The sequence below is a fragment of the Crotalus tigris genome, unplaced genomic scaffold, assembly GCF_016545835.1.
Source record: "Crotalus tigris isolate CLP2741 ecotype Arizona unplaced genomic scaffold, ASM1654583v1 scf7180000024317.942107, whole genome shotgun sequence".
Classification (NCBI taxonomy): Eukaryota; Metazoa; Chordata; class Lepidosauria; order Squamata; family Viperidae; genus Crotalus; species Crotalus tigris.
This window is the reverse complement of record NW_024100489.1, coordinates 742,468-756,972: the sequence shown is the minus strand read 5'-3', so window position 1 is coordinate 756,972 and position 14,505 is coordinate 742,468. Positions and strand designations below refer to the sequence as shown.

The 14,505-nt window shown below is 39.4% G+C and overlaps 1 long non-coding RNA gene across 1 annotated transcript in view; it reads right to left on the bottom strand.

Annotated features, from left to right (window-relative positions):
* Nucleotides 1-353: 353 nt before the first annotated feature.
* LOC120299879 overlaps nt 354-14,505 on the bottom strand; it is a 39,171-nt gene continuing 25,019 nt past the window's right edge. The window contains exons 2-3 of the long non-coding RNA XR_005554494.1: nt 999-1,078; nt 354-869 (exon numbers count right to left, since the gene is read on the bottom strand). This is a non-coding gene — a long non-coding RNA (uncharacterized LOC120299879). The remainder of the gene's footprint in view (nt 870-998; nt 1,079-14,505) is intronic.

Genomic DNA, 14,505 nt, shown 5'->3' with positions numbered 1-14,505 from the left:
ACCTGTGTGAGTTGAGTGAAGGGGAATTTTATTTCAGAACCACCTGTTCCAATTAGTCTGTGGCACTGTGCCACAAGGCCTGGACAGGCAGTTCTGGCTATCTTTTGCCATTGCTGTTGTTCAGAGCGAGGATTGGTTTTCCATCTCAGACAACTTGATCTGCATGTTTGGGTTCCCCCCACTTCTGGATATCTCCTACCCGGATTATCTAGACTGCAATTTATTTTATTTATGAGACTTATATACCACTTTAAGTGCAAGCACTCTCTAAGTGGTGTACACCAGTAAGCAATGTATATATATATTTACATTGCCCCCAACAATCTGGGTCCTCATTTTACCTACCCCGGAAGGATGGAAGGCTGAGTCAACCTTGAGCTGGTGAGATTTGAACCGCTGACCTGCTGAACACAGTCAGCTAAAGTGGCCTGCAGTACTGCACTACAGACAGTACTGCAATGGCAGACAGTTCCTCGCCCCAGGCATCACAAGGCTCTGGTGTTCCCCCCGCATAAACAAAGCGCAGATCAACTGATTTGGATGCGGGGGAAAGAAAAAAGTCAAGACAAAACACTTATCCACCAAACAGACCTCCAAGGCAGCCGAGCGAGAGGCCTCGAGGAGACATCAGGCGCTGGAGAGGGAATTCTCCAAAGCCTAAAGGCTCATGTCCAGTGAAGCTGAAGTGGTTCCCCCCGTTCCATTGGACACTTCTCCATTTGAGCCTCCATTTGCGCCTTCCCATGATGCCCCTCGGGCATGGTCTCCTCAGGGGGGAACTGAACAGGTTGGTCTCCCTCGCTCCTCATCTTCCTCCATACAGCAGGATCCTGAGGCCACATATGCCCCAACAGAGGTTGGGGTTAGTTCTATGGAACAATGGGATATGTGGTCAGAAAAACAATTCCAGGCATTCATGCACCATGCATTTATGCAATTTATGTCATCCTCTAGGAGTCAACAGGGACCCTTGCAACCACCACCATCTCCGTCCATACCTCCTTCTCAAGTGCGACGTGCCACAGTCCCCGGCATCTCTGAGACTTCCTTCCATCTAGGCGAAGAGGGGTCAGTGGACCTGGAGATAGCCGACACGCCCATGTCAGAGGATGAGGAGGCAGCGCCTGAACAAGTGTCAACTTTGGGTCTTTTTGACCCTTCTCTTTTCAGATCTCTTCTTATGAAGGCCTGTACCACTGCCAATCTCACTTCGGTACAGGAAGAGAAACCCTCCACTTCCACTAGCCAAGAGTCTAACCCAGTGGTTCTCAACCTTCCTAATGCCGCAACCCTTTAATACAGTTCCTCATGTTGTGGTGACCCCCAACCATAAAATTATTTTCATTGCTACTTCATAACTGTAATTTTGCTACTGTTATGAATCATAATGTAAATATCTGATATGCAGGATGTATTTTCATTGTTACAAATTGAACATAATTAAAGCATAGTGATTAATCACAAAAACAATATGTAATTATATATTGTGAAATATTTATTTCTAATTACAAATAAATGAAATTTTGTCTTGAAGCATGGGTGCTGAATCACACCTTCAGCTGCTCCACCTATGGCTCTGAAGGGAGACCTGACATTTTCTCTTTGCCCCTTGCCCTACAACACACACACATACACAAACACATTTTCCAGGGTCATGTGATGCCTTTTGCAACTTTTGACTAGCAAAGTTAGTGGGAAAACCAGATTCATTTAAGAACCATGTTACTAATTTAATCTCTCTCTCCCTCTTTATTTCTCTCTCCCTCTTTCTCTCATTCTTTTTTTCTCTCTCCTTTTCTCTCTCTCTCCCTCTTTCTCCCTCTCTCTCCCTCTATTTTTCTCTCCTCTCTTTCTCTTTCCCTTTCTCTCCCTCTCTCCCTCTCCCTTTTTCTCTTTCTCCCTCTTTCTTTCTCCCTATCTTTCTCCCTCTCTTTCTCTCCCTCTCTCTTTCTCTCTCTTTCTCTCCCTCTCTTCCTCCCTCCCTCCCTCTCTGTCTGATCGCGTATTGATTTGGAGGTGCAGAACTTTTGACCATTTCTGATCCTCTGTTGTGGAGGTTATTGACTGGGTACGAGCAGTCCAGGAGGCTTGGGCGGCCCAGCCAGCCTACAAAGGTTGGAAGTCCACGAAAGCCCCAAGCCTCTCTAGCTGCCAAGTAAAGCAAGGGCGAGCAGGTTGGCCGGCCGGCCGGCCGGCTGGTGCAAGTAAGCGAGTGGGTGACCCACCTGTCTCTTAAGCGCGCTGGCTTCCCTGGGCGAGTGGCAGCTCTCACCTGCCGCTTTCTTCAGTCGGTGGCAATAAAGGTGGGGGCGGGGGTTGGTCCCTCTCCCCCAGTGGCATTTAAAGGGAGAATCATCACCGGAGGAGCGAAAAGGGCGGGACTGGCTCACCAAGCTCGGCGGGAAGGAGGCTCCCTCGCTTGCTCCGCACAGCCCCGCCGCCCTCTCAGCCCAGTGTGAGGGGAAGCGGCGAGGCGAAGTAGCGGGTGTCGCTGCTGTGGGGGAAGAAGCCAGAGGAGGCGGGTTCTGACAGGGCCCCGGATCAGCTGGAGGGCATCGCGATTGCTTCCAAAAGCCTGCGGGAGCGGTGAGCTACCGAAGGCTGCTCAGGCAGATAGACTCGAGGGCTGCGACAGGACGGGACAGGAGCCCCCCCCAATATCCCACCTTTGAATTGGTGCGACTTCAGGACAGAGTCACCCCACCTGCCCTCCTGCGGTCGGCGAGAAGCTCCCACCCCAGTGTAGTCCGGATAACAGGGAGGGGGGTTGGCGACCCCTGTGAAAGGATCGTTTGACCCACAAAAGGTTTGCAACCCACAGGTTGAGAACCACTGTTCTAGATGAAAAGCAGGCACTTTTATAGATAAACAAGGGAAGACATAAATCTTTTATTGTTGCAATTATCCAGTTTGGGTAACAGTTCACCTTGTAGATAAGCTATACCCTTAATTAGCAGGATGTTAGAAATCATGCCACAGAAAAGGGAGGGGAGATAAGACAGGATCAAAAGGGGTTTTTGATCTAATAATTGGAGGGTTTGGTAATTGTAATGATTGTTAGAGGGTCACAAAAGTATGTGACCAATGGAGGGTTTGGTAATTGTAATGATGTTAGATGGTCACAAAAGTATGTGACCAACTGGGTTTCTGTTAGAGAATTTTAATTTCTCTATTGGTGAAAAAATAAATCAGAAGCTCTCACAGTTGACTGCATTTAGCGGATTCAAAATAACTTATTTATATTTATATCAAAATATTTACAATACCATACATTTTTCTTTACAGCAAAATAGCTCAATGGAAGACTTCTTACAGAGAGATACAGAGACAAACCAGAGATTGGAAATCCAGCTCCTAACTCAATACCTTTTTGCACAGACTCAGTAGCACTTTCTTCACATTGGCTGACTGAGTTACCACATGACACTTCCTGCTCATGAATATTCCAACACTCCTCCCTTCATGACAGGAAGAGACATCAGACCTATTGACTTAACACATTCTCCATAGTGAACACTACCCAATGGTTTAGTCATCATGTCTGCCAAATTATCCTCAGAAGAACAATGATGTAAATTAATCAATTTTCCTTTTACAGCTTCCCTGACATTACAATACTTAATGTCTACATGTTTATTTCTGTTCTTCACCGTCACCAGTTTATTATTTATTTATTTATTTATTTATGAGACTTATATACCGCTTTAAGTGCAAGCACTCTCTAAGCGGTGTACACCAGTAAGCAATGTATATATATATTTACATTGCCCCCAACAATCTGGTTGCCATTTTTATACAGGCAGCATTGTCTTCAAATATCTTTACAGAGTCTTTTACATTAATATTTAAATCTTGCAACAACTGTACATCATTATTTGGCAATACCTTTTTCTTATATACCCACTTACAACCCACAGCTTTGGTTCCCTGTGGCAAAGTCACTGATTTAAATACTTCGTGGTCTCCCATGGATTTCATCTCTTTATCTATGGCCTCCTTCCATCTTTCTTGTTCAGCTTTTGGTAATGCCAACACTTCTTTATAACTTCTTGGCTCATACTACACATTGCAAACCTTTACCTTGCTGGCAGAATACCTGTCAGGTGGAATTCCTGTATTACATCGCTCTGACCTACGTGGTATTAACTGCTCCTGTGTCTCAAGTCTATCTGGCTTCATGTCTTGTTCAGCCTCTCCTCCCTGAATATTGACATCTTCAATAATCATTTTTCCATCATTAGATGAGTTGTTGTCATTAAATAGATCACCGTCATTAAGTGAGAAATACTCAGAATTTGCATTAATTCTGTCCCAATTTTGTTCTGCAAAATTAGCAAACCTTGAAATTATAATTCTTTCACTTCCATCGCTACTTCCATCAGGTTTGTGGGCTATGAGCCACTGACCCTGGCTCATAGCCCACAAACCTGAGCTTTCTTGCCTTTTGCTGTCCCTTTCTTCTGATTGCTTTCGGAATATGTACCCATGCAGTACTTCCAAAAATTCTCAAATGTGCCACTGATGGCTTTCTCCCATATAGAATGGCATATGGAGTATTATTAATTATTTTTTTTTTCTTCTCCTTTTTTTTTTCTTTGAACTCCCTTCTTTTTATTGTAATGACCCTTTTTTGAAGGACTTTTTTCTGTTTAATTTTTGCAATTTTTAAGAAGGAGTAAAGCTTTTTTTTTAATTCCTTTTCTCTTCTTTTTTTTCCCTTTTTTCTTTTTATTATAATGACCTTCTTTGGAGGGAGTTATGATTTTTGAAGGAATTTTTATAATTTTTTAAGAAGGACTAAAGGTTTTTCTTTAAGATGGCTCCAAAGCGTCCAGGGATTTCTACAGCTTCTAAATCAACAGTTTCACCCTCTTCTGGGGGTCAGCTAATAACTATGAAGGATTTGCAAGACATGATGGGAGATGTTATAATTCAAATTAGGGCAGAAATGAAAAAGATTTTAGAGGAAAATAATAAGATCTTGAGACAAGATTTTGTTTTGGCTTTAGAAGGAGTTGCTTCTGTTCTTGAAAAGGTGAACTCCCATGTGGAAGAGGTAGATGAAAAAGTGGACATAATGGAGGGGAAAATTGAAAGTATGGAAAAAGAAATGGAAAATGAGATTCTTATGCTTCAATATGGACAAATGGAATATGCCTTAAGAATTAGGGGCCTGGAAGAGTCTTTGCAAGGAGATCTGAAAGAGATGGTTGCAAAGGACTTTGCATTGATTTTGAATAAAGAAAAAGAGGGAATACTTAGTGAAATTGAAAAATTATTTAGGGTTAACTCTGTGGTGGCAGCACAGAAGAATCTGCCAAGAGATGTGGTAATTTACTTTGGTAAAAGATCTTTACGCAATGAAATTGTGCAAGCCTATTATAAGAAGAGATTTCAAATTGCTTCACAAGATGTTATAATTTTCAAGGAGATCCCATCTAAAATTTTAAGAAGAAGAAAGGAGTTTGCTTTTCTAGCAAATGAACTTGAAAAGAGAAAAATTTTATTCAGATGGGATGTTCTGACTGGAATGGTGGTGAACTACCTGGGGACATGTTATAGACTTAATACTGTTTCTCAATTAAAAGATTTTTATACTTCGGTCCTGGGGGTATGTGCATCGCCATCTACTAAGTTTAAAGCTTTGGAAGAAAAGAATGTAGAATTACAGTTTGAAGAGCCTATATTTATGAAAACTGGCGAATCTTTGTGTGAGAGGCCTCAACAAGTCCAGGTTGAGGAGCAGAAGACAACTTGTGCAGCATACAATTCCAAAGAAAAGCAGCAACAGAAGAAGGTTAAGGAAGTTTCATATTCAGTGGTCTCTGAATCTCTGGGAGATGTTAGACCTACAAAGTCTTTGGAGCAATCTTCAAGGGTGGAATTGCTGCCTGAAATGGAAATTGGGAAATCTCAGTTTGAGGGGCATCAACAAGAGAGGAACGGGCAGAGGATAACTTGTACAACTTACAATTGTAAAGACCAATACAAGGAGGAATTCAAGGAACCTTTACCTGTATTGGCTTCGGAGTCGATGGGAGATTCAGGAATTTTGGAGCAGTCTCCTAAGGCAGAACTTGCAGCATTTCTTACGAGTTTGATACAAGAATGGAGAATGGAAATGGAAGATTGGAAGAATGGAGAATGGAAAAAACTGGAATGTGAATAATTAATAATAATACTAATATAATTGAGACTGATAAGGATGCAGTTTCTTACGGATGGAATTTGTTATTGGTGAAGATTGAAATGTTTAATGTGTTTATTATGGATAGGCGTATAAGGGAATTTTGTTGTTTTAAGTTTTGAACCTTTAATGATAATATTGTTTAAATTTGTGTTTTGAAGGGATTATAATTTGCTCATTTTAGTGAGGGGATTCTAATGTTTTAAATTTTAAGTAATGTTTAAATTTGTGTTTTGAAGGGAGTATAACTTGTTCAAGTTTTAAGTATGCTTAAATTTGGTTTTTAAATATTATTAATATTTTTAAGAGAAAATAATTTGTTTAATTAAATGTCTAGATTTGTTTAGGAAAGAAAGTAATGTTTAAATTTGTGTTTTTGGAGGGAGTTTATATAGAATGATGATTGTATTTAGATTTGTTTAGGATTTAAAAGTGTTTCTAGTTTTTAAATATTATTATTAATATTTTTAAGAGAAAATAATTTGTTTAATTAAATGTGCTTAGATTTGTTTAGGACTTATAGGTTTTTTAAGTTTTTTCTTTTTGGATAGGAGAGAAGATTATGAAGATTGAAGGAAATATGTATTTACTTTAAGTTTTTAAAGAGTATTTAGTTTTAATGGTATAATAAAGGTTTATATGTTTATTTTTTCGTTTTAGGATAAAGAAAGAGGGAGAAATTAGATTTTACACTATAGATATAGATATTCAAAGAAAGTAATGTTTAAATTTGTGTTTTTGGAGGGAGTTTATATAGAATGATGATTGTATTTAAATTTGTTTAGGTTTTAAAAGTGTTTTAAGTTTTTTTTTTTTTAATTAAGCCTGTACTCAGCTCTGGGAAGTCCAGGGGAGGGTTTGGGAGGTTGGGAAGGGGGGGGGTGAGGTAGGGTTGGGGGGGTATGGGAAGGGGATTTGTTTTTGTAAAATGTAAAAAATTTTCAATTAAAAAAAAAACTATATAATTTGCAGTCAATATGACTTCTCCCCAATATGACCTGCTCATACCAGAATCCTCTAATAATGAATTTTTCATTGTTTGCAAATATCATTCCTTCTTTCAGCTACACCATTCTCTGCTGCTGTGTAAGGATTTGTACGTCTGTGTCTTATCCCCAACTGCCCCAACCATTGGTGGAATTTAGTTGGCATAAATTCAGTACCTCTGTCAGTTTGCAACTGACACACTTGTTGTCTGTACCTTCTCTCTACAAAACCTACCCACTGTTTGAATTGTTGTAGCACCTCTGTCTTTCCTCTAAGCAAGTAGCAAAAACTATACCTGCTATAATCATCAACAATTACCACTGCATATTTTGCTCCTCCCAAACTGGCTTGCATAGGTCCTACCAGATCTGCATGGACCAGCTCTAGAACTCTTTTTGTTTGTCTTGTGCTATATTTACTAACTGGGAATGCCTTTGACTTCGATGCTTTGCATACTGCACAGTCCAAATATGTTTTGCATCCCTTCAAATTTAGCCCTTCTGCAAAATCTTGCATTTGCTGCAAAACTTTAAAGCTTGCATGGCCAAGTCTTCTATGTAGAAGATGAACACATGAATCATGCTCTGCAACATTCTTAAATATATGGGAACATTGAACCTTTTGTCCCTGCAATACATATAGATTATCTTCCTTTATGCCTTCTGCACAAATATTCCCATTCCTTTTGATGAGACACTTCCCATTTACAAAAATGATCTCAAAACCTTGTTTGTCTAAATTAGACACACTTAACAAATTATGTTCCATCTCAGGTACACAAAGCACATTGGTAAACTTTGATTCCAAATATGGAATTTTTACATCGCCTCTTCCGATGACTTTTGCTTTCTGGCCATTTGCCAAAGCCACAGTTTGTGCTACTGGAACAAACCTGCAAAAGAATTCAGAGTCATTAACAATTGTTTGACTTGCCCCACTATCTGTTAGCCACTTGTCTCTGTTCTTGCTATAGCAAACTTTTGCAACACCAAAATGTTCCTTTTGCAAATCAGTCCTTTTTGGTTGCACAAATGTCCTTTGCTGCAAATTGTTCCTTTGCAAACAGTTCCTTTTCAGATGGTTGTTTGCTCCACAAATGTTGCTATTCTTTTCTTGCTTAGCTCTCTGCCTGCAAAATGTTACTTCTTCGGAGACTTGCAGTCTGGATCCCCTCCTCAGGAATTTCACCTCCTCGTGGCTGCTTCTAAAATGGCGCTTTATTTCTTCATTAAGCAAACATGCCTTTAAAGTTTCAAAATTTAAGTCTTGCTCTTCTTTACACTCAAATATAGCAGAAACTGTGTCCTAGGTTTTATCTAAACTGTTCAACACCAATAAAACCTTCTGGGACTCAGGGAATTTAATCCCACGTTGTTCTAAGTCCAAAAATAAACTTTGCTGTTCCACAGATTCACCTGGTTGCAAACAGGCCCTGTAAAGTTTTCTTGACAATTGCACTATATTGCATGCAGAAACATTCACGTGCACAGCTCTCAACTTCAACCAAATCTCCTTTGCAGTCTTTAAATTTGCAACATTTAGAAATTGTTCATCATCTAAATTCAAGATGAGATAAGCCATTGCTTGATCATGACTCTTCTGATCAGCAGCTGCAAATACTTGTGGTGGATTTTCTACAATATACCACAGCTCTTTAGCTTTCAGCAAACATTCCATTTTTGCAGCCCATACAATGTAATTCTTCTGGCCTAAACAAGGCACAGAGCTTTCCTTAAATTCCATTGCAGCCATTCTGCTCATTCTGCCTTGTTCTAATACTTTCTAAACACAGGCAATTTCTTCCAGCTTTAAATTACAATGCAGTCCTTAGTAAGCTCTGGGCCCATAACCTGTTAGAGAATTTTAATTTCTCTATTGGTGAAAAAATAAATCAGAAGCTCTCACAATTGACTGCATTTAGCTGATTCAAAATAACTTCTTTATATTTATATCAAAATATTTACAATACCGTACATTCTTCTTTACAGCAACATAGCTCAATTGAAAACTTTTTACAGAGAGATACAGAGACAAATCCAGCTCCTAACTCAATACCTTTTTGCACAGACTCAGTAGCACTTTCTTCACATTGGCTGACTGAGTTATCACATGACTCTTCCTGTTCATGAATATTCCAACAGTTTCAATTGGAAGGATGTGGCGTAATGCACAGATAGAGTATAAAAGTCAATGATGAAATGTATTCAGTGTGGTCCTTTATTTGCATATAGAAGAATTTGCAAAAACTTTAATAAAACTTGTTTTGTTTTCCAACACCCTTGGAATTGAAATTTTTATTCCTCACAATTTGATGACCTGTACAGGGAAAGCTGTAACTCTCAAGAATTCCCTGCCTGGCTCTCGTAAGAATTCAGGAGGCATGCCCTGCTAATTTCAGCAGCCCGGAGATCTGAGCCACATGGGGGTGCCTGAGATCTACCTAAACTAACCTGTTGGAACAAAACAACTTTAAAGGAACTGCCCACTGGATTAAACAAGGAGATATTTCGACCAGGAGAACTCTGTACACAGGTAAGAAACCCTACTGTGTTTGCGGACTTACCTGGGCGGTCAAGGACTCTGAGTGTGGGTAATTCATACTGTGTGGGTGGATCCACCTGGGCATGTAGGACTGATATGTTTGTGAGACTTGGGAAGGCAGGAGCATAGAACCTAAACGTATTAGGGATCAATCTGGGATCCTGTACATACGAAAAAAGAAATAGGTTAACTGTGTGTATTGGGGGTCTGATAGGCAGGGAAAAATCAGTCATGGGCAATAAGGCCAGTAAGGGGATAAGGTGTCCCCTGGAAAATCTCTTAGGGCAAAGGTTGGCAGGATAAACTATATACTCAAGGTAAAAATAAAAGTATTATGATAAAGTATTACTATTTTAAATGCTAGCAGGATGGGATGGATTCATCTGGAAAATACACCTGGGATAAGAGTAATGGTACCATGACTCACTATTTTTAATTTGAGTGGCCAAGAAATCCTATTAAAAGCACTAGTGCATTTTGCCCCAAATATGAAAGTTTTAAAAATTGGCTATGTCAAGCACTAAACATATATGTTAATAAAAGAAGTTCATATGCCTGTTGGATCCCAGGCAATATATAGTCTATTTTTGTTAGAGGAGTATGGAGATAGTATATATGTATGTTTGTTTGTGTTGTGTCTAATAATAACAATAAAGGAAAAGGCCTTATTTAAAAACAAACAAGAGATTTGGAAAAAGGACCTCATAATAAGTTATTGGTTTGTCAGGAGAAAGTATAAAAGAAAATATTTGTATATGGAATTTTGATGCAAGTAGTTTGAATGCAGGATAAATGTTTGAGTATATTGATGTGTGTAAGTTGTAGTTTTTTTGTAATTGCTGTAAAAGTAAAAAAGCAATAGCAAGGATGTGGAAAAATATGCATGTGAAGGAGAGAAAACTATTTTGTTGGTGGTGAGATTTTTGTGTAATTTCTTCTTTTTTTTCCCTGTCTCCTTTTTCGCTGGCTGTGTTGCTTTAAGAGCGAGAGAGAGAGAAAGGAGAGGGGGAGGTCTGCTCTTTTTAACTATTTTTTTTCTGCTTAGAATTCTGGTTTGAGAAAGGGTTAGGGTTAATACCCTAGGGTTAATACCCACTCTTGCAGTTTCAGCTTGCAATTTTTTTACTTATAAGAGGAGACAGTAATTGTTGGACAATCTTTTTTTGAAATCTTTGAGTTTTAAATTGTTTAGTTAAACCTATATATCCATCAACCAAAAGAAATTACTCTGAAATGTTTTACTTAGATTTGTAAATGTTTTAACCTACTTAATGGAAATTTGTTTCCATCTGAATGGAATCTGATTAAATTGCAATTTGAGTACATTTATATTAAAAGCATATATTTTATACTAGAGTTTGATACAAAACTATTTCAGTAACTCAGAATATCTCATTAAGCTTGTTTATTTTTTTGTGGAGTTGCTTTTTTGTTGTTTTATTTTTTATATTTGTGTTGCGAGACATACTGGTAGAAAATAATACCTAAAAGAATTGAAGAAATTGCAATTCAATCCTTGCCTAAAACAAAGAAGGAGTTGAAAATTTTTGTGGGATTATAAATAGCTATGCTGGTTTGGCTAAAGATTTGTATGCAAAGTGGTTAGAAAAAGAGCTTATGTTAAACAAACTCAAGCAGAGTTTGATGAGCACTCTTTTGTTGGCTCTTTACTAAGCAATTTGTTTGTAAATACAGACAAAGGAATGGCTTGGAAGGTTTTTACCCAGAAGTTGGGGAAAAGAGGCAGCCAGTGGCATTTTTGTCTAAAATTGACATTTGGGGAAGTCTTGGTGGTTAGCATGTCTTATCAAATGTGGGTAATTTTAAATCAAAAAGCCAAAAGAAGGTAAACATTTGCTTATAGTGAAGTAGTTGGGGGGAGAGAGACATAATGAATATGCAATAGTAGATGGGGAGGACAAAATGCGAGTGGAGGTTGGAAGAATTTCCCTCCCTTAGTCAGCTCAAACCTGTGGACTTTATGCTTTACGGCAGGCTCTGAGGTTGTTAATAAGGGAGAAGGAGAATATATACACTGACTCCAAGTATGCTTTATGGAGTCTTGAATAAAGAAGAGGATTGATTAATAGTAAAGGGGAAAGAGTTGGCTCATGTAAAGTTGATAGAAGATGTACTTGTGGAAGAAGAAAAGAAAGACGTTAGGCCAGAGTGGCAAAGGGGAAGTGAAGGAATAGATAATAGAAAGAAGAAGCAGGAAAGTTACTTTTAAGTTGGTTTGCACAGACTTGTGAATTGCATGCATTAAATCAAGTTTTTAAGCAGAGAAACTGTGATTAATGTGGTCAGCTCAAACTTGTGAATTGTATGTCTTGAAACAAGCACTTAAAATGTTGAAGGAACAAGAAGGTACTATGGAAAGAGAGAAAAATGGAAAGTAGAAGAAAATGGGAAGTGGATGTTACTAGATGGGAGACCAATGTTGAAAGCAATAGCTAGGACAAAGAAGTAGTCACTGAAGAGAGGTCACAAGGGATGGTTGATACTTCTCTAAAACAGGATGGTTGTATTTATACTTCAGTTAAACAAATCTGTGATAAATATATGATATGTAAACAAGTAAATAAAAAGCTCTATGACATCTAGTGGTGAGGCTATTTCAATGCATTCAAGTTGATTTTAAATTACCTCAAGTGGGGGAAATTCCACAATATGAAACTAATGACATGTTTATAAAGAATTAGATACTGGGGCTGTTCTCTGCTTTGTCTTTTCTCAGGAAGCAAGGATTGCTAGTCCAGACACCTCCACTGGAGTTTGCTGGCCACAAGTTTTAGCCTGCTGATTGGGTCCTGATAAAAAGCTGGTGTGAAAAAAAACTTACTTCAGCCTGGGATGGTCCCTACCAAGTCCTCCTAACAATTGAAATAGCAGTTCGAAAGAAAGAAAAAGGGTGGAGCCAAAAGAGTGGGAAATAACTCCTGGAGAAGACCCACTGTGAATAAAAATTGCCAAAAACTGATGTGGTCATTGTGGGATGAAGAAATTGTGGGAAGTCAGCCCCCCCGCCCGAGAAGGAAATATTAAAGAGGCAGAAAAGCAGTCCAGTTTTTCTTAATAATCACTTAGCAACAGAATGTTTGGGCTCAATTGTAGTTGTAATTCAAGGACTACCTGTATAGTCTTTTAGTTCTAGGTGCCATGTAAAAGTATTAATTAAATGTACAAATGAATAAATTTTGTTTTTCCATAATTATAACCAAACAATAATGCTCCACCAAATAAAAACTATTCTGCATTTTCCAGTACTTATTCAATTTTATGAAAGAATGATTGTTTATATCATTTTCTTTCAAAGAAGAATACAATAGTGGAGATCATGTTAATATTCTGTCTTCTGTAGTAGTAGTAGTAGTAGTAGTAGTAGTAGTAGTAATAACAATAACAATAATAATAATAATAATAAAGTTGGAAAGGACCTTGGAGGTCATCTAATCCAACCCCCTGCTCAGGCAGGAAACCCTATGCCATTTCAGACAAATGGCTGTCCTTCTTAAAAACTTCCAGTGTTGGAGCATTCACAGCTTCTGGAGGCAGGTTTTCCACTGATTAATTGTTCTAATTGTCAGGAAATTTCTCCTTAGTTCTAGGTTGCTTCTCTCTTTGGTTAGTTTCCATTCATTGCTTCTTGTCTTGCCTTCAGGTGCGTTGGAGAATAGCTTGACTCCCTCTTCCTTGTGGCAACTCCTGAGACATTGGAACACTGCTATCATGTCACCCCTAGTCGTTCTCTTCATTAAACTAGACCACGGGTCAGCAACCTGTGGCTCTGGAGCTGCATGCGGCTCTTTGAGCCTTCCCCTGCGGCTCCCAGCCTCCTCTGCCATTTGCAGAGAGAGCCCTTCTCTCTCTCTCTCTCTCTCTCTCTCTCTCTCTCTCTCTCTCTCTCTCTCTCTCTCTCTCTCTCTCTCTGTGTGTGTGTGTGTGTGTCTGTATGTGTGTAAAAAAGAGAGTGGCAGGAAGTAGGAAGCAGGAAGGGGAGGAGAGAACCAGCCCAATAAGAATCTATGTCAGCTTGTTGGAAAACAGCTTGAAGCCAGCTTGCCACGTGAGCAGAAGAGGGAGAGAGGGAGGGGGGAGAGAGAGAAAGCGAGAGAGAGAAAGGGGGGGGAGAAAAAGAGGGAGAGAGAAAAAGGGAGAGGAGAGACAGAGGAAAGAGAGAGAAAGAGGAAAGAAAAAGGGAGAGAGGGAAAGGAAAGGGAGGAAAGAGAAAGGGAGAGAGAGAAAGGGGGAGAGGAAAGAGATAGGGGGAGAGGAAAGGGAGAGAGGGAGAGAGAAAGAGGGAGTGAGAGGGAGAGGAAAAAGAAAGGGAGAGGAAAGAGAGAGGGAGAGGAAAAAGAAAGAGGGAGGGAGAGAGAAAGGGAGAGGAGAGAGAAAGAGGAAAGAGAGGGAGGGAAAGGGAGAAAGAGAGAGGGGGAGAGAGAAAGGAGGAGAGGAAAGAGGGAAAGAGAGAGAGAGAAAGAGAGAGAGAGAGCGCATACGCGCTCAAGTTTTGTGGCTCCCAGTGTTTTCTTTTCTCTGGGAAATGGGTCCAAGTGGCTCTTTGAGTGTTTAAGGTTGCAGACCTCTGAACTAGACATACCCAATTCCAACAACTGTTTCTTATATGTTTTAGCCTCTAGTCCCCTAATCATCTTTGTTGCTCTTCTCTGTATTTCTAGAGTCTGAACATCATTTTAACACCATGGTGACCAAAACTGGATGCCTTTTTTTTTTTTTGCATTAACGGTTTAATGCAAGTCTCTCCCTGATCAGATCAATCTTAATCTTGT